The sequence below is a fragment of the Diabrotica undecimpunctata genome, chromosome 4, assembly GCF_040954645.1.
Source record: "Diabrotica undecimpunctata isolate CICGRU chromosome 4, icDiaUnde3, whole genome shotgun sequence".
NCBI classification, from domain to species: Eukaryota; Metazoa; Arthropoda; class Insecta; order Coleoptera; family Chrysomelidae; genus Diabrotica; species Diabrotica undecimpunctata.
In genome coordinates, this window is record NC_092806.1 from 80,838,626 (window position 1) to 80,860,942 (window position 22,317).

At 31.1% G+C, this 22,317-nt stretch overlaps 1 protein-coding gene and 1 long non-coding RNA gene across 2 annotated transcripts in view; one reads left to right on the plus strand and one right to left on the minus strand.

Annotated features, from left to right (window-relative positions):
- LOC140439726 (NAD-dependent protein deacetylase Sirt2-like) overlaps window positions 1–22,317 on the minus strand; it is a 522,839-nt gene that overhangs the window by 7,664 nt on the left and 492,858 nt on the right. The window lies entirely within an intron of this gene.
- On the plus strand, window positions 4,464–4,954 carry LOC140438293 (uncharacterized). Its single transcript, XR_011950484.1, has 3 exons — window positions 4,464–4,578; window positions 4,660–4,785; window positions 4,906–4,954. It is a non-coding gene; the product is annotated as an uncharacterized lncRNA (long non-coding RNA).

A 22,317-nucleotide genomic window follows, 5' to 3' on the forward strand; every position in this document is an offset into this window, starting at 1 on the left:
TAAATCAGTCATATTAATGTAGAATAGTAGAGGAAAGAGTATTTGTCATAGCTTTGGACAAGTGCCCAATTAAAAAAAGAACACAGGTCGTTCAAAAAAGACGGAACTCGAAAAAGAAAATAGAATAGATTTAAAAAAATAAAAGCATAAACATGTCTTTTCCTACTTTTTTAATATTGAAAATACGTAAATAGAACATTGAATTAAAATGTAATCTTTGATAATCTCTGATAAACCCATCACCTGAACAGTGGCACCGATATATGTAGTTGAAATTGTTTACACTTATTTTAACTGTTTATTTTGTTATTATCTAGATATGAGTTGCGACCGATATCACAAACTTATTTATTTTTCACAAAGAGGCTCGTTAATACCTAAAATTATTACTATACAAATCTGATTCGAAATATCGTCAAAAAGTAATACACGACATGTAAAATTTAAATTTTTAATAAAAAGTAAAAGATTAGGCATTACTTATGGGATTCAAAGAACGCGCGTTAAAGAAGATTGAAGTACTAATAAGATCACCGCAATCGGGCATACCCCGGGTAATGATTAATTAATTAATCGGCTAATTCTTCAGTCACCCCTTTAATATGATTTTGTCAAATTGGTCCTTTTTAGAACCAACTATTCTAATAACATATGTCTATAACTGTTAAGGGTATATCTAGAGATCAAGAAACTTTACTTTACTTAAACTTATCAGACATATGAGCTAAACACGAATGTAACTTATCTCTAGTGCAGGAAACACATATAGGGTCTAACCTAGGGTATTTGGTATATAGCTGATCGCTGAAAACCAGATCATAGATATAGACATGCTATTTCTGTCGCAAAAGAAGCAAAGAATAACTTAAAGTAAGAAAGGACAAAACCAGTCAGCCGAGAGAACCTTTTAACGATGTTGAGCTTGGATCCACCATCTACATATTTAATGAAAAATAATACAACTACCGACATTGAGGATCTGAGCACAAAGCTTATTACGAAACCTGGACCAAAAACACTCTACAATGGCTTATCCGCATGATGAACAACTGTATTCAAATTATGGAGATAGCCAAAATTTAGAGACAAGCCAAAGTTGTTACCTTGCTTAAACTTGGCAAAAAAAAGACGGGTACGAAAAATATCTGGTATCAGGGGTGGTATTTTTCAATCTAAATGCCGCTTACGACACCTTAAATTACAGAATATTTTTCCAAAAACTATATGATATCCCCTTAGATAACAAGCTCACTTACATTGTCTGCGTATGCCAACATAAGAGAATCTTTTTTGTATCACTCACTGGTAAGAGTAGCAGATGAAGAACGGTCTCGCTTGGGGTAGCATAAAGGCACCTACACTGTATAACATTTACACAAACAAACGATCCATACCGGTAGATACTAGGACTTCTATTATATAGACGAGACACCTATTATTGCACAATAAAAATAAACTATGAATAAATTTTCAGCCAAAACCCCTGAAAAACTCGTGGGTACTCCTTCAATTTCCTCAACATAGACGTTTTCACAAAACTGAACATCCAATCTTGTCATAAAATCATTGAACTGTAGACTTCCTATAAATTCCTTGAAAATAGTTTGTATCACACCGGGTCAGTCATAGATTATTGTTTAAAACTAAATGGTAAATTGAGGACCAGAAATAATATTCTTCGCAAGCTTGTCAGCTAAAAATGAGGCGCACGTCCTTCCGCCCTTAAAACATAGACGCTTGTACTATATGCTTCTGCTGCCAAATATACCTTGTTAGACAAATTAACCATTCTTTCTTTTTGTGCACACTACTACCCATTTTAACACAAAAATATCTATTGTAGCACTTAACCATATTTATTTTGAGATAACCTTCTATCGAGATATCACATGTAGTACACAAATAAGACCAGAACTAAAATATTAAAAAAGCTTTATACAATATATCGCAGAAGATTGAATAAAATAAAAGTAGTTTTTATTAATCAGATGCTTACATAAAATGTACAAAGACACTCACGTAAACAAAATATATTACGAAATTTCTGTAATTAAAAAAAACATCAAGTCCGGCATTGAACTAATAAAATTATATTAAATGAAAAAACAACATCTTTAAAAATACAGAAAAAATAAAATTTTCTATGCAAGCGAACATTCCATTCAATAATAAGCCCAAATCCTTTTGTATCTTCATACCTGTTTTTTAAAGAACCAGTTACATTTTAGTACGTAGTTATACCAGGTAATATGATATCCTCTGTTACACAGTGTTATGCGTATGACATTCCACTGTCTACAAACAGTAGATAAAAATAAGGAGCCCATATAAACCGTTCAGGGTATATGTTGAAAATATACGGTATCATCGCACAGTTGCCAAACTCTCAGAGCTTAGTTAAACCGATAAACGTATGGTTCAAATATACAATGAAGAAGATCTGAACGACCCCTATAATATATACACGTGAACTAAGCGATATACATTTATGATACAGGGGTATTTACGGGCTCCAAAAAATTTTTATAAATTATTAAACTCTACATTCTGATGAATCGACTGAACCAATATTACGGAATTGTCAAGTGAGCTCCGTATATCGGTATCCACTTGACCACGGAGCTCAATTGAAATATATATATATATATATATATATATATATATATATATATATATATATATATATATATATATATATTTATATATATATATATATATATATATATTTATATATATATATATATATATATATATATATATATATATATATATATATATATATATATATTGTTATGATGTGTTTTTTGTTTGAATGATGAGCAATGAGTATTTTTAATAATATAGGGTTTTTATCGCGGTTCTCAAAGAATTAGTTTGTAAGTACTTTTTTTAAATTATCTTTATTATAACTATTATGAAACACACATATATATCTAACCTAGCCAATGTAAATTTAAAATAAACTATATTTAAATTGATATTCTTATAAAACTAATTAAATTCTATAGACAATGTAAAATTTAAACAAACTATCTTCAAAATTGAAACTGTTATGACACTAACTAAATTATATTAACAAAATTTTGTACCTTTCTTTCACTGAATGCCTAAATGAACTGTTTTCCACTATATAGATTCTAATCACCACTGAATGTCTTCGTACTTCGGTTATCCTTGTTTTTTGTGAAATTACTTTTTCCAATTATCAGCTTCTACCAATTTAAGATATAGTTTTCTTCACCAGCATTTATACACCACCAAGCAAACCAGCAAACACCATTTATATTTATTCTTCTTTTCAATATACCAATATCCAATTATTATAAGTTGATTTATACTAATCTCCAATCATAATATAATTTTAATTCCTTCCAATGTCCATCCAATATTCTTCTAATATACTTTTATAATCTTCAATAATTATTTGTGTATAATTATAAATGTGCATTAAATATATGCATAATTTTTAATCTTCATTTAACTCACTATATTAAACAATTTGACTATTTGTAACTGATTCACTGACTCCAACTAACTTTCATATTTCTTACTAAACTTTTCTGACTGACTTCTTGAAAATTCTGAACAATTTACTTCACTAACTAAATGTGTCTACTAACTTTCATAATAAAAACTGGCATGACTTCTGACTAAAAACTGCCATCTTGAATCCAAATCACGGGTATTTATATCTTTTTGGATATTCTAGAATCATCTGGTAAGAGATCATGTTCCAATTTGTTCTATTACTTCTATATAGATGTTCTCGAAAAAAATATCTGTTCGATCCACCTCCATAATCATTATTTCGAGAATGTTCGACCGTAAACAATGGTCAAATTCTGCATTCTGGAGAATTCGTTCATTTTTTATTGATAATTTTGTTTACATTTAGGCTTTTCAGATCAGAATATATAATTAAATTAGTAACTTAACATTCTAATTTAATAAACTACACATTTTAAACAACTATAACCCCACTTATATTCCTAAAATTCTTAAAATGACACTTGGAATGGAGGGTATAGTGTGTTGCCTGGTCACATGGCTCACTTAAATATATCTACAAAATCATAACTACTAAAATGCAACTTTTTACAATTATTATATGCTAATTTCTTAAAATGCCCTTACATAAATATATTTTTATTAAATTCTCTAGTATATAACTTATTAAAAACAATCAAGTATCTAATATTATGTAGTATATAACTTATAAATTATTTTCTATAAACCCTAATCGTATCAATACCCCAAAATAATATTTAAAATAAATAATTTACTTACTATTTTTTTAAATATTAATTTTCTCATACCTTATTAAATTTAATAAATTAATAATTCAATTTTTTTTTTATTTAAAATGTGTTAAATACATCCCTGTTCGCTGTCTATGTCAAAGCAAAGAACAACGGATCACAGTTCGGCTATTCTATGGTCAAACTGTCATGTCAAATGAAGCAATGGAAACTACGGAGAAAATAAACATAATCTAATCATCTATTATTGTGTTATGTTTATTTATAGACAAATTTTAGGAATTATTTCCATTTAACAAGCTTTCATCCATATGAATTGGTAAGTTTTACACTTTATTATTATACTAGAAAGACATTTACACAATCAATTCTGTATCTAACCCCAAATTATGATTTTTAGGGTACCAAACAATTTCCATATGTACAAAATTCAACAAGTATGATGTCAAATTTATTCACAACAATGAAATCTACCATCTATTTAACAAATCAAGTCTATTGAATAAAATGGATATATCAGTAAGCTGTTAGTATTTTTATAATTAGTGTTAAGTTTATAATATATTACTTCTTTTTGAAAAAATGTATATTTTTCTTGATTTATTTTAAGTCCAACTTTATCTAATCTGTTTATTATAATTTTTAGGTGTTTCTCATGATCTTCAGCCGTTTTAGAAAAATTTAATATATCATCAATGTAGTGAATTACAAAATGTTCATATTGATCCAAAATATTATGAAGACATCTACATAGAGCACTGCAAGATGATTGAAGTCCAAATGGTACTACTTTGAATTGATATACTACTCCATCTATCTGAAATCCTGTATACTGTCTACTTTTTCTTTCTAAAGGTATTAACCAAAAACTATGCTGTAAATCGGTTTTAGTGAAAAATGACATTCCTGTAATTCTTCCTAGTATTCCATCTTCTAACATATTATTAATCATTCTGTTTACTTCTTCTCTGTATTTATATGGTATTGTGTGTGATTTTGTTTTAAAATCTTTTTCTTCTTTAACTTTTATACTATGGATATAATTTTGTGCAATTCTATTTTCTTTATTGACAAGTCCCTTGTGTTGCTGCAATATGGAAATGACTATTGATTTATATTCTTCAGGGCAATTTAAAACTTTTATCACATCTTCTTCTTTACAAATAAAATTATTCTTCATTATGTACTCATTATTCCTTGCTTCCAATTTTACGGTCTCCGCCTCGTAGGCATCCATCTGCTTAAAATTTCCATTCCTTAAATATTCACTACAATAATTATTCTTTACATTCTTTTGGGACATTTCCCTATCATCAAAATACATTTCTTCTTCATAAACATCATTATTTTCTTTTAATAATATCCTATCAACTCTTATTCCTTCTTCTACCTCATCTTTCTGCATAAATTTAATTATTTGCCCTTCCAAAGTTACCATTCTTTCTTCAAAATCTATCTTTACTTTCTTCTTTTCCAATTCATCATTTCCCATTGATATATCAACACATAAATCCTTGACAATAAATCCTTGCATATTAATTTCTTTATTAAGAATATTAATTTTAAAATTGGCCAGTTTATCAATTTTACCCAACTTCTTATTATTTGCACCAACAATTTTAATTTTTGGAATCTTTATTATATCTGATAATTTTAATGTATTAAAAATAAAATTCTCCGAGACTAAAGTACTTTCTGAACCAGAATCTATCATAATCTTAATCATTTTATTTTTGGCCAAAGCATTTATATAAATTAAATTAATAGATTCAATAATTTTCTCTTCATCTAAAGAAATAAATTCAGAAGGTTTTTCATAATAGCAATGGCCTAACTTGTAATTCAGAAAGTTTACTGCACAAAATTTTGATTATTAGAATTGTCAGATTGTATCTGACCACTTGGATCTGATGTCCTATGTCTTTCCCTACTATGACTTCTACTCACATTTTCCTGCCTTGTACTACTTCGTTCCCTGTTTTCGCAGCTTCTATTCCTTCGAACACAATTTACCTGTCTGTTTCAGTTAGGTCGCTCTGTATTTTTTCTATTGTTAAAATCTTGTCTATTATTATTAGTACTGTTACTGTTAGTGATTAAAAATTATGCATATATTTAATCCACATTTATAATTATACACAAATAATTATTGAAGATTATAAAAGTATATTAGAAGAATATTGGATGGACATTGGAAGGAATTAAAATTATATTATGATTGGAGATTAGTATAAATCAACTTATAATAATTGGATATTGGTATATTGAAAAGAAGAATAAATATAAATGGTGTTTGCTGGTTTGCTTGGTGGTATATAAATGCTGGTGAAGAAAAATATATCTTAAATTGGTAGAAGCTGATAATTGGAAAAAGAAATTTCACAAAAACAAGGATAACCGAAGTACGAAGACATTCAGTGGTGATTAGAATATATATAGTGGAAAACAGTTCATTTAGGCATTCAGTGAAAGAAAGGTACAAAATTTTGTTAATATAATTTAGTTAGTGTTATAACAATTTCAATTTTGAAGATAGTTTTTTTAAATTTAACATTGTCTATAGAATTTAATTAGTTTTATAAGAACATCAATTTAAAGATAGTTTATTTTAAATTTACATTGGCTAGGTTAGATATATATGTGTGTTTCATAATAGTTATAATAAAGATAATTTAAAAAAGTACTTACAAACTAATTCTTTGAGAACCGCGATAAAAACCCTATATTATTAAAAATACTCATTGCTCATCATTCAAACAAAAAACACATCATAACAATATATATATATATATATATATATATATATATATATATATATATATATATATATATATATATATCTACGGCATAAAGTGAACTCCGCCCATGTTAAAATTGAGGTTCAAGCGAGCTCCGTGGTCAAGTGGCCACCGATATACGGAGCTCACTTGACCATTCCATAATATTGGCTCTGTCGATTCGTCAACATGTATAGTTTCACAATTTTTAAAAATTTTGTGGAGCCCCTAAGTACCCCTGTATCAGTAATGTATATCGCTTAGTTCACGTGTATATATTATAGGGGTCGTTCAGATCTTTTTCCCTGTATATTGGAACCATAAGTATATCGGTTTAAGTAAGCTCTGATAGTTTGGCAACTATGGGATTGGGCCGTTTATTTCCAGCGTATATTCTAAACGGTTCATACGGACTCCTTACTTTTGTTATCATTCATACGCATTACAGTATGTAACAGATACGTGTACTTCCAAATACCGGTTTTTGGTAGGTACGTGCTTTTCTAAAAATAGCTTTATAGATACAAAAGGATTTCATTACCAAGTTGGATGTGTTTTTTCATATGCGAAAATTTCCTAATGTATTTTGTTAACGTGAGTATGTCTTTATACGTTTTATTTAAGAATCCGGTTAATAAGAACTTCTTTTATTTCATCCATTGTTTTATGATATCTTATATACAGTTTTTTAATATTTTATTTCTGGTTTTATCTGTGTACTACATATAATTCTGGATAGAAGGTTATCTTAAAATAAATATTTAAGTGCTAAAATAGATATTTTTTTGTTAAAATGGGTAGTAGCGCACAAAACAGGGAAGAATGATTAATTTATCTAACATGAATTATACCACTTCACCATTATTACATATTTCTGAATGTTTTATCTCCTGTTTAAGGGTAATATGTAATCAATATAAGTAGAGTTAGTGTCAAATTTGCAATGATCTTTATAAGTAATAGCTTACTGACTGTACTTTACATGTTCAGTTCACATAAATAAACCTTGTCCCTTCAGAAAAGAGCGATTTAAATGGTAAAGTTAAATAAGAAAGTGTGATGAGTCTTGTACCACCCTACATTCACACAAGTTAACCGGTTTTTGCAGGAAAGAGTCCTCTTGGCAGATTAAGGAAGATAACTACCATAAGAAAGTTCCTTGCGAGGGTTCAGATGGCGACGAGCAGCTTATTTTTGTTTGTATATCTTGCAGATGTGTTGATCTAGCCAGTTTTTCCTCGATTCTAGTCATAAAATGGGCTGGTATTCATGGAGTGGATGTTACGAATCTGGACTTTGTTTCTTTTGCTCTCTAACTACTTATCTTCGGATATTAGGTGGATTGATAGCTACGATATTGTAGAGCTTATGTATGGATGTGTCTTAATATTCTCTGAATTTGGCTGACTAATTTATAACTAAATCTACGTGTTAGGTATGTATTGGTCTCACTTATACTATCAAGGTATATTCGGCAGCAGAAGTATAGAGTTCAAGCGTCTACGTTTTAAGGGTGGAAGAATGTGCTTCCCATTTTTAGCTGACAAGTTTGCAGAGAATATTATTTTTCTGGTTCTAGTTTGCCATTTGGTTTTAAACAAAGTTCTGTGAATGACAAAGTGTGATAGAAACTATCTTCAAGGTATTTATAGCAAGTCCAGAGTCTAAGGATTTCATGACACTATTGGTTCAGGTATATGTTTAGATTTGTGAAAGTGTCTCTGTTAGGGACGCTGAAGGAGCACACCTGACTTTTTCCGGGGTTTGGCTTAAAATTGATTCATAATCTATTTTTGTTGTGTTTAAGGTATGATTTAGATTTTTCTCCACTTCACCAACAAAAGTTTTTGGCTGTGCAACAATAGATGTATCGTCTACATAATAAAAGTCCTAGCATTTACTGGTATGGGCTGTGTAAATGTTATACAGAGTAGGTGCCATTACAGTACCCCAAAGGGGACCGTTCTTCTACGTTCTCCATCTGATATTCTTACCATTGAGTGATACGAAAAATCTTCTTTTGTGTAGGCATACGCGGATAATACAAGTGAGCTTATTACCTAAGGGGATATTACATAGCTTTTGAAAAAATACCCTATAATTTAAGGTGTCGTAAGCGGCATTTAGATTGACAAATACCACTCCTCATACCTGATATTTTTCGTACTTCTCTTTGCTGTGTTGGGCAAGATTCAGTATTTGTGACGTATATGATCTACCCTATCATATATAGCTATTTTTGTCTTTTAATTTGAGTTTTTCTTCTATTATCGATTTATATTAAGGATCATGTGCAGAAGTATTTTGTATAGCTGACAAAATAAATAGATATATTGGCCGATAGCTTTTGTGGTCGTTGGAGTTTTTGCCAGGTTTAAGCAAGGCAACAACTTTGTCTTTGCTTTGCTTGTCTACAGACTTTGGACATTAACCATTGTTGTAATTTTGGTTTAAATTTTATAGTTAGTTTTGTGCTCAGATCCTCAGCCAAAAGCCGTAATATTGTTCATTATATACAAGGATAGCGGATCCAAGCTCAACATCGTAGAAAGGTTCCCTCAGCTGACTGGTTTTGTTTTCTCTTATTTTAAGTTTTTCTTTGCTTCTTTTCCTGCATTTAATATGTAATTTTCAGCGATCAGCTTAATACCAAATACCATAGGATTGGCCATCTATGTGCTTCCTGCACTAGAAATACGTCACATTTGTGTTAAGCGCACCCGATTACGGTGGTCTTATTAGTACTTCAATTTTGGTGAACGCTTCTACTTTAAACTTCATAAAAAATGACTAATCTTTCACTTTTCTGTTACTGTTACTTTAAGACGATATTTCGAGTCAGATTATTATAGTAATAACTGTAGTTAATATATAGTCCCTTCGTGAAAAGTAAATGGGTTTGTAATATCGGTTACAACTCATATATATTGATAATAAGGAAATAAACAGGTTAAAATAAGTGTAGAAAATTTTAATTACATATATCGGCACCATTGTTCAGGAGATGGGTTTATCCCAAAGATCAAAGGTTACATTCCTTTACATGCGTATTCCAGGTTTTATTTATATATTTTCATTACTAAAAAAGTATATTTATAATAAAGGCCTTAAGCTACCTGTAGATTCTATGAATATTAGAATCTATGGAAATTAGCAAATTAAAAAATACAGACAATTCTGAATGACCAACTTGAGACAAACAGTTATCCCCTCCTCAACTTATTCAGTTACACAATATGACGTGTAAACGCATACCTGTTTTATTGTTAGATAAAATTAATTTCCATTAAGTAACGGTCGAATCTATCACTTACTAAAAGACTACGAAAAGACCTGCTTATGCTTTAGAGTACGGGTACTTTAGTACAAGGTACCCTTTGCTTTTGCCAATTGCTTTGTCACTTTCTCAGCGATGTGTCTCCCTTTTGCTCATCAATAATGTTCCGGCTCGATATAGTTATTCAAAGATATTCAGATTTCACTATATGCTCTACATTTATTAAATTTTCGTTTTACAAAAAAATGTTTTTAACACGATTTAATCTTCAAAGAAAAAAGTTGAAAAAAGTTACTTGTAGTAGATGTGATTGTTTCGAATTAGAAATTAAAAATTGCACAGATAACGAACAATTAACCCTTAATATCCTGAATTATTATATTTTTAAAAAATGATATATTTTATGGTAATTTATTGTTCGTATGAGTCCTCTAGTCGAGTTTCTGAGCTTATTTTCAAAAAAAAAGTTAACAAAAAAAAGTTACTAGCTGTGACATATATGTCACTCCAGGACATACGGGGAGCAAAATAAGAACAAACGCGAAAGCTTTATTAAATTATATATTTAAACAAAAAATATGTTTTACACAGGTATATATAGAGAATTATTTTTTATGAAACTGCTCATTACAATCAATGCACAACCCCTTTCTACACATGGTACACATGGTTCCACACTTTCTACACATGGTTCTAACAACAGAAGTGCAATTTTCAAATGCGCACCGTCGTCTTGTCTTGTTTGGAATATCTTTCCACTTTCCATGCTTTATTCTTTGGGTTTATGCTATTATTTTCTGCCCAATGTACAAATTGCATAATGTACTCAAATTGATTACGCCTCATTGCATTTTTAACAAAACGATGCGTCATGTCTGGTTTTGAATCCCAGTAATATCTCTTTCTTGGTTTTGGATCGTATCCACTAAAAATCAAAATGCCAATAAAGCATGTCAGCTCTTTAAGCGAGATATGTGGGTCGGCAATATTTTTGAAAAGAACATAGACTCTAAGTATTGGAATAATGGGCCATCCCAGAATAACTCGAACGATTCAACAAGTGTTAAATTCTCATAATCAGAAAAATTTGGTGTTCGAAAAATATCCAGACGATTTTGAAAATCACCTCCTTTTAACCAAGAATATAAACATTTTGATGGCTCATCTCTAGGTGCGCTGGCTTCAGTGGCGCCATTTCTATCATTATTTAAAAGTTTTACCTTAGCTTGGGCACGAAGTTGTCTCCCTGGCAAATGGTGAAGATCTCCATCATTAATTTCATCTCCAGATTCTTCGTCTGTGAGGACGTTTACTTCTGGAGGTTCTGTGTAGATGGCATCTAAATCAAACTCTAAAAAACGCTTAAATGCCAAATAATAAATACATTCCCATAAAGACGTTTATGTATTACACAAAAACAAAATAGTTTCTTAAAATTCTCTGTTGGTAAATCCCCAGATGGCAATAATCGTTGTTCCTCAAATAGCCGTGAATATCGTAATATTTATTATATTATAAACATATGTGATGACACAGCGACCGTGAAATTCATACCTGATACATGATATCTGGTCAATGATCATCGTTATCCAACTGGCAGTTAACAATGATATATAAATCTTAGAAAATAATTCATTGGGAATGAAATCACGTCTTATGTTTATTTTTTCTGAAATACGTACATTATCCTAGCGTTGCAGTAATACTGAACTTTGGGGCTACCCAAAACTAAGTGGTAGTGAAATATTTAAATAAAATTTGAAAGATGTACGGTATGTACCTTTATGTAAAGCTTAACTTACTTTTTGAGCTAAAAAATTGAAAGATAAAAAAATAAATGTACTTACTCTAGATTGATGTCCATTTTTTCTAAATATTTATCGACAGCTTATTTTAAATGTTTACAGGCACAAAATTTTCGCACACTATGTCTGCAAACTATATAATGCACACATGCATTAGAGGAACTGTCAAATTGCACAATACTTACACCATCTATGCGATCCTATCACAAGTTTCCTTACAGGGCACTGTATAAATTACACAATAATGCGTAACCTATATGTCACGCTAGGATATTAAGGATTAAGTAAGTTAAAAAAAGAAAAAAAAAGTGTACTTAGAAGAAGCTGAAAATGCACAATCTAGAAGAAAGCTAGACATGAAGATGAGCAACGATCAACCAGAAGTGAAAACCTTTTGTTTTGATTTAAAGAAAAACTCTTCCCCTTCCAAGAATTCCAATAAATATCGTATATTATAAGCGTCAATTATGTATTTACAACCTTGGTATCCATAGCGCCAAGGATAACAAAGGTCATTGTTATATTTGATTAGAAGGTGAAGCTGGTCGGGGAGCCCAGGACGTAGGCAGTTGTCTTAAGAAACACATTGAAGAAAATGTTACTTCCGCAAAACATGTAATTTTGTGGTCGGACTCTTGTAGCGGCCAAAACTGCAACATCAAAATAGTTTTGATTCTGAAAACGATTTTGGAAACTCATGCTACCATTGAAAAAATTAAATTACGCTATTTCTTTCCTAGTCATATCTTTTACCTAATGGTAGTGATTTTGGAGATTTTGAAAATGCCATAAAATTTCAACAACGTTTATATACCGTTGATGATTACCTAAACGTGATGGAAAAATCCCGTAAAAAGAACCCACTAGTAGTTCACAGAATGAAAAAAGAAGAATTCGTTGAAACAAAAAAGTTGGAAACTATGATTACAAACCGAAGTCAGACATAGAAAACAGTAAGTCTGGTTTAAAACAAGAGAAATTTAAATAGGAAAGGATATACCACTGATTATTTTTATGAAAACTGATTTTAACACTAGTGAAGTTGAAGTAAATCTTTACAAGGAATTTCAAAAAGGACGGCCTGTTGCAATGCAATCCCTAAGTAACCACTTGATTCCTCTTTGACCCACAGGTAAGCCACTTTCTGTGCCTAAGCTTAACGACTTAAGATCTTTAACGCCCCTCATATCAAATGATGCAAAACCTTTGTATTGCTCCCTTTTCAGAAACAATACAATAGAAGACGACATTAGAAGATTTTATATTTTTGATTAATTTCTTAAGTAATATAAAATATTCAAAACAACGATTTTGTTGTCATACCCAGAAAGAAATAATAGCTTGTGACCTACCAATCATTCACTAAAAGTGATATTTTAGTTACATATCACTAGACCAAACGACCTTCATGTCGCTTGGTCTATTGATGTATAACACAATTACACAATGTGGCGAAAATCGTAAGTCGACCAAAAGACTTTTTATTTTTTTTTGTTTTTCTTTAATATTGGCAAAGTTACTATTTCGCGCTTATAAGAAACAAAAAAAAACAGTCTTCGAAAACAAAAAATTACGACAAGTAACATATAGTGAATTTTAATAGAGTGAAAACTTTGAAGTCAAATATCTCAAAATCAATTTTTGGCGCTTGGTCAAGTGATGCATAACGCCGTCCATATAACATTACGAGACAATATTCATATGCTGTGGCCAAATCGTTATATTTACTATACATTGATATTTATACGACAATCAGCTGTAAAAGTCATTGCCTTTTTTCTTGCCGTATCATATTTTAGCATAGTCTTCTGATTTATTTTGTAATATTTTAACTAAACCGGTTTAGTTTGCGTAAAATCAATCCACAATTCGTCTAATAATATTATGTTTTTAAAACAGCTGTGTTTTTATGCTCATTCGTTCACCTTTTGTAAAGCAGTCTGTGTAAATATTAGGGATTTATATAATCTTTTTGTATATTTGATTTTACTTTTCAGATAAAGTTTCATAATTATAGTCCTCTTGCTTTTATTATCTATGGTAATACATATACATATTGAATTCGAAAGGGAGAAAACCAGCGAGTTCTAGATTAAACATATACATTCTTCTCTCTTTCTCCCTATATGTTATATAAAGATCATCGTCATCGCATAGTCAAAACGCAGCAAGATTCTATTGCCTTTCCTTCTTTTTGTCTACTTATTCCTATTGTAAACTTAGCCAGTAAATGACGTTTTAAACATTTATGTCAATATTTCTGAAGTGCCTTTCCTGGTATATTTTTTTAAGCCTAGTTCGTTTGATTACAAGTAATTGATTTAATAGTCCCCAACAGATAAGTATTGATTGTAGGTAGGATAGCAAGTGTTGATAAATATGATGGGTCGGTAGGTAGTCTCATTATTCCTAAATCTGATCATATGTTACCTCCACCCTTCATTCGTAGACATAGTAAGGACATTTTTTCTCTGGTGGCATCCTCCCAATTTAACTTGGCAATGCAGTTATTGAGAGAGCCTTTGGATATAGCCAGCTCAACTTGCTGGAGCCAGCTGGAGTTGAGATTGAGTTTCTTGTACGACATTGCTATCTTTATATGTATATGTGTTTGACCTTGGCATTAGTTCCGTTCGGTATTGGTTAGTACTCGGACCTTTGTAAGTCGGAAAATACCTCTGATGGCTTTTCTAGCAATCCTGATTCCTGATCTAATTAATACGTTCTTGACACATATCAACACATTAGCACTGGTTTAATCACTATTTTATATATTCTTATTTTAGAGATTCGTATTAGACTTCTGGATTTAAAAGTGTTATAAGGGTTATATATACATCAATTAGCTACCTGAATATTCTTTTTTATTTCTTATGTGACAACGTTATCCACGATATGTAAAACGCTGCAATCCTTCAAAATGATATGGCTTTATTGTATGGCGTTACGTTATGCCCCACTCTACATCCCCTCTTTTGTATGTTAAAGAACATTTATTTGATTTTCTCATTAGTGACTATTAGACCGTTTTTTGCTGCTTATAGCATTATTTTATACCATTCTAATATTTAATTTATGGATTAAATCCAGATAGTAAATAGATATTCTTCACTTTCTCGAAGAAATATTATTCTAACACACAAAATGAATAAATTGCCAAAACCTTCCTTGCATATTCTGTTCACTTATGAGGGGCAGCAATATCAGTACCATAATAAGGCGTATAGTCCTGGACTGGCTAATTGTTGGATAATAGGAAGCATGAGTGTAGCAGTTTTATTGCTTTCGGGACTGCACCAGGTATCGGGGAGCAGAAATATCATTACCAACTTAATGCATATAGGAATTGTTGCTTGAACTTTATTATTATTAAACAACACTACATTTCCTAGTAAAATCATTATGACTTTACAATAAGAAAAATTTTCGATTGTTGGTTATAAAAACATCATGTACATACCACCGGGTTCCCCATGTCGATATCAAGCAAAATCCTTGTAATAATGATACGGGAAACAAAAAAACAAAGATGAAAATATGCACCAAGAAACTCTGTTTTATTGAATAGACGAATAAAAGACAGATTCTTGATTCAAATAGTCAAAAAATTAATGAACAGCTTACTAAAATAGAAATAACGCCTATTTAAGATGTAATCCATTAACGGGCCATGGTACAAAGCACTCCTGGCATCTGCTAATGATAAAGATCTCATAAGAAACTCTCTCCGGTCCGCAAACATCTTTAACAAAGTGTACGAAAAATGTTTCACTTAAAATCAACGAAATGAAAACCAAATACAAGCGAATCAACAGAAGAGACCAATTCAATAAATTTTGATAAAACATTATAGTCAACAACTACAATTTCGAAAGTATGGAACACTTTAAATATCTTAGATCACTATTCACTGTTAATAATAATGCCACTAAAGAAATACAGAGCATAATTCAAACTTCATACCTATTTTAATACATGGATGTGAGTCATGGAAAATGACTAAAACAAATAAGGAAGCACTCCGAATATTTGAAAGGAAAATAATAAGAAAATTTTTTTAATCCCATTATCATAATTACTATTTAAATGGGAATAAGCCACAATTAAAGGTTAAAGTTAGTTTATTGACGTTTCAATTTTCACTTCGGAAATCGTTCTCACTAATGGTTGTATTTTGAGAACGATTTCCTAAGTGGAAATTGAAACTTCAATAAACTAACTTTAACTTTTAATTGTGGCTTATTCCCATTTAAATAGTAATTACTTTAAAATGTCACAAGAAAATAGCTTCAGAACTCATTATGATATCGCTACAAATCCGTATAGAATAAGAAAACATACTGAATAAAGAAAGCTCTCATAACGATATTGTTCAGGAAAATAAATCCCTTAAGGTATATCGGACACATGCATAGACGCCAAGACGTTAACCTTGTAGAACTGGTGTGGAAGGAAGTTAGCACAGAAGAATGCCACTTGGGTGACATGCCCAAGTGGCATTCTTATTCATATATAATGGAGAGAAAACATCCAATCATATCTCAAAAACTGAACATTTCATTTGATTGCAGATTCGTGAAAAATCAATCAACTTGGAAATAAATTGTAGTCAGCGAAGGCCCACCCAGTGTAGTAGCGCTACGTATTGATAATTATAAAGAGAAAGAAGAAACAGTGACAAGAAGCAACAAAAATGGACTGTGGAGCAAAGCTGCTTCAAAGTCTTTGATTGGAGAGGATTTAAATGAACGTATAAGAAATACAATGGATGATTGATGGATTCGAGAAACTTGGGACTTGAGAAAGGCACTCTCCGAAATAGCTGTACTGATAAGATAGAATTAATTTTGTGGAAGTTTTGGTGTTTTATTGTTAAAAAAAATGGAATTAACATACGACATTATATACGCTATAATAACTAGACAACGTATATGATACGGACATATAAGGAGAAAGTTTAATGTAACAATAAACTACCCAATATTTGTTATGAGTGAAAACGATATGAATAAACAAAATGAAGAAAACCATGGCAAAAGGCAAAAAGAGTAATGATTTAAAAATGAGAGAGGTATCTTGTGGACAACATGTGCTTAATTAGGAACGAATGGAGATGAAGATCAGAAGACGACAAAGAACGTTTTAAATTGATAAATGTATACAATTTTTAACAATGTTTATTAATAGGTCATTATTAGAGCCAACGTGCTAATTTTATGTAAAATAACACTTTTCAAGGTAGACCGGTTACAGATCAGTGGACTCAAATACACCCAAAGCTAAAAACTATCGATGTTTGTATGAAAGATGAAACCCTATGACACATGACCGTGCAATCTCGACACCTACACATTATCACATAATTGTAAACGGTATATTGTACCTAATTACTGAGAAGTTTGTTATTTTAATCTAAGAATAAGTTTAATAATTTACGGGAGATTTAAGTATTTAAAATTTTACAGGATCCGGTATCGTAATAAAAAGTCAAATTTCACTACAACTCCATTGAAACGTGTTAAATTTTACTTTAGATATTCTTTTTGTGAATATAATACGTAAAAATACAGTAAGCTTCATCTTCTTATTGTGCCGTATATTAATGAAGGTTGGCGATTACCTCTTTAAACGCTTCCCATAAATTATTATAGTTTAAATTTAACTACTTTATGAAAAAAATATTGCATCATAAATTGCAGTAATTGAAAAATTACAAAAATCTCCTATTTACAGAGTTTTTTTTTAATTTTATTTGGTTTATTTTAATCCTACCGAAGGGCTTCTACTTTCTTAAACTGTTACACGATTACTCTACTCGATGTTAGTACATGACTGTTTTTCAATGTGCCTCCAGTAAGTTGTCGTTCCATGGTTTTCGTGGTCTTCCTACTGATCGTCTTCCTATTGGGTAACCGTCTCTTGCCGTGTCTACTACTCTATTTGTTGTCATTCGGCTTATATGATCGTTCCATTCTACTCTTCTATTTCTTAACCAGTTCTTGATGTTCTCACCTTGCATCTACATCGTATATCTGTACTTCTAGCTCTGTCCCATAGTGTCTTACCATCAATTTTTCTAAGTGTTTTTATCTCTGTTGTTTCTAACATCCTTTTTGTCCTCTCTGTGCCAGGTCTTGTTTCCGCTGCGTATGTCATTATTGGTCTGATAACTATTTTGTAAATTCTGCCTTTGGTTTCTTTCCCGATATTTTTATTTCTTCATATTGTTTCATTTAGGCAGCCAGTGGCTCTGTTTGCTCTATTCAGTGAATCTTCCACCTTAGTTTCGAGCTTTCCGTAGCTAGATAATGTGATACCTAGATATTTAAACTCCATCACTTGTTCTATTATCTGACCTTCCAGCTCCAATTAACATCTTAGTAAACTTGCTGTTGTAACCGTGCATTTTGTCTCTTTTGAGGAAATTAACATGTTAAATTTTCTGGCGGTTATATGAAATTGGTGTAGCATACGTTGTAAATCATCTTCACTTTGAAAGAATAGTATTGCGTCGTCTGCATAGCAGATTATTTTAATTTGTTTTTCTCCCATTTGGTATCCTCTTTTATTTCTTACTTTTTTATTATTTCATCCATAATCCGGTTGAACAATAGAGGACTCAGGGAATCTCCCTGTCTTATCCCATTGCCAGCTTCAATAGGGTCGGTTAGTTCTTCTTCTACTTTTACTTTTATTGTGTTGTTTTGGTATATATTTTCGATTGTTTTGATTATTCAATGAAATAGACATTAATTTGATAGTTTCCATTTTATTAGTACTGATGGAATATAACTAGCATCTGTTGGTACTATATATCAATTTGAACATGTGGAAGTAAGAGCACTCTCTTGTTAGTAATTTCAGTGTAAATTATGACGAAACCAGAAATAACCCATAATATTATCCCACATCTCAAAGGTCTGCCTCGCGGTATCTGGGAGTCTCAATAATTCCTCGCTTTTGATAGATAAAAACAAAAACCCACTAAGACGAACACAACAAAAATCAAAAAATCCGTCAACCTGTCAATAGGGACATACAATATTAGATCAATGTCTACGGATGAAAAAGTACATAAACTGGAAGAAGAATTAACAAACATAAAATGGTATATCATAGGCCTATCAGAAACTCGACGAAAAGAAGAAACCCAAATACAGCTAAAATCCGGTAATCTACTGCATTATAAAGGAAATGCAAAGAATAGTAAATTTGGAGTAGGATTTATAATAAATAAAGCTATAAGTAAGCATGTCCAAATTATCAAAGGAATATCAGATCGTGTAGTCTATGTCATACTTAAAATAAGAACATCAATTAAAATTATCCAGGTATATGCCCCCACGACAGCTTATGATGACGAAGATATCGAACTATTTTATGAAGACATATCAACGGCTATGGAAGAACATAAAAATCGTCTAATACTAGTAATTGGAGATTTCAATGCCAACCTGGGTAGAAAACTAAACAAGGAAGAAACTAAAATAGGAGATTTCGGGTATGGTCAGAGAAATGATAGAGGTGCTACTTTGATGAACTACCTAGAAGAAAAGCATCTAGATGCAATGAACTCCTTTTACAAAAAGAAGCCTAAACGAAAGTGGACATGGATCAGCCCTAATGGATCCACAAAAATTAGTGTTGACGGTAACTATGAAATGAAAAGAAAAATAATTAAAAACTGGGATCTAGCAGATAGAAACAAACTAGGGCAATATAAAGAGATATACAAAGACCTATTAAAAGAACAACTTACTTAAAAATTAGACAATGATGACAAAGATATAGATGAAATAGACAACATACTTACAGCAACGATGATTGCATCAGGAAAAGAAATAGCGAAAAAGGATCTAAAAAAGAACAACTGTATATCAACAGAAACAAAGAAGCTTATGGATAAAAGAAGGAAGCTATAGAATATGTAGAAATCAATAAAACAATAAGCAGAATGATAAAAGAAAATACGAGAAAAGAACAAGAAATAAAAATAGAAAAAGTAATGCAAAACAACAAAAATATGAAATGCTTAAGAACGAAATTAGGTAAGTGTGAAATAAACAAAATAAAAGATAAAAACGGACTAGAAACAAACATTAAAGATGACATCATAAATATTATCCACCATTTTTACTCAGAACTGTATAGAACAAAAAAGGAACTACCAGAAACAATTAAAAACCAACTTAAGGCTAAAGTAAAAAATGTCAACCCAGAGCTACAGCCAGAAATAAGTAAATCAGAAATAAAGTAGGCATTGAAAGAAATGAAAAACAACAAATCGCCTGGAACAGATGGAATAACTGCAGAGATGCTGAAATATGGTGGAAAAGTGGTAATTAACACTCTGCATTCCCTTTTTAACAAGATATTAAAATAAAAAAGAATCCCAAACAACTGGAAGGAATCCGTAACCATTATCCTACACAAGAAAGGGGATAAAGCAGATATAAAAAAATACCGTCCTATGTATAAAAAAACACTCCTCAATGTAATGTATAAACTCCTAACAAAAATTTTAACCAATAGATTGACGACAAAGTTCGATGGATACCAGTCAAAAGAACAAGCTAGTTTTAGAAAGGGATTCAGCACAAATGACCATTTACTAAGTATGAAAATACTTATAAAACAAGCAAATGAATACCACATTCCTCTATATATAGCGTTCATAGATTTCGAAAAGGCTTTCGACAGTGTCGAACATTGGGCAGTAAAAAGTTCTTTGATTAACAGCAGAATTGACCACAGATATACGGAACTAATAGCCAATATATATAAGAAGCCAAAACAACAATTAAAGTATATGAATAAACAAAAACAATACAAATAAATGGAGGCGTGAGACAGAGTCATATCACCGAAACTTTTCAATCAGGCTTTGGAAGATATTTTTAAAAGATTAGAATGGGAAGAAAAAGGTATAAAAATTTGTGAACAACGCTTGAACCATCTAAAATACGCTGATGACATCGCATTGATAACAGATAAAAAAGAAGAATTATTTGAAATGATGAAAGAACTGGACGTAGAAGCTGGAAAGATAGGCCTTAATATGAATTACAGCAAGACCAAAATCATAACAAATACAGATGAAAACGTCACAATGTGGATCGGACAAGATGAAGTAGAACAAGTTCAGGATTATATATATATATATATATATATATATATATATATATATATATATATCTGGGTCAGACTATAAAACTTAACAAAGAAAACCAAACAGCAGAGATAAAAAAAAGAGTTAGACTGGCATGGGCGGCATTTGGCAAACTAAGCTACATTCTTAAAAACAAAAGATATCCACAGCATCTTAAGACCAAAGTATACAATCAATGCGTACTCTCTGTTTTAACTTATGGTTCCCAAACGTGGACATTTACAAAAGCAAACATGGACATATTCATAAAAACCCAAAGAGAAATGGAAAGACAAATGTTGCACATAAGACTAATGGAAAAAAAGAGAAACGATTGGATAAGAGAGAAAACAAAAGTGAGGGATGTTAGACAAGAAGTTGCAAAATTGAAATGGAGATTTGCCGGGCACAATATAAGACAAAAAGAAGACCGATGGAACAAAATTCTTATAGGTTGGAGACCGTGGGAATATAAACGAAGCAGAGGAAGGTCCCAAATGAGATGGGCAGATGATATTAAGAAGCACGTGGGCTCTAGGTGGATGACTATACCGATAGACAGAGAAGAATGGAAAAGGATTGGGGAGGCCTATGTCCAAAGATGGACCGAAAAAGGCTAATTAGATAGGGATAGATTCCGTTGATTGAATAGTATACGGTATCCATATATTTTAATTAACGGTATGTCAGAGTTTTATTAATTTTTATATATAGTTGCAAAATGAAGAAGAAAGTTCAGTACACGCAGTTAAATAGCTGATCTGTCAATTTAGAAGTCAGAGCAAGTACCAACTTGCTGAAAAGCATACCATACACAAAAGGGATAATAAAATGTACTGCACAAACTATAGCGATATAAGCTAAATATAAGCTATATATCTATTCATTATTAGGATATACAGTATTTTTTCTAATACACCTGGAACGATTGAGTGAATAGGTGAACTATCAAATAGGAGACTATTAGTGTGAAATTAGAAAAACTAATAAATCGTTGATCAATCATTCACTATTAGGCAGTTAATGAGAAATGTTGGGAATACAAAAAAAA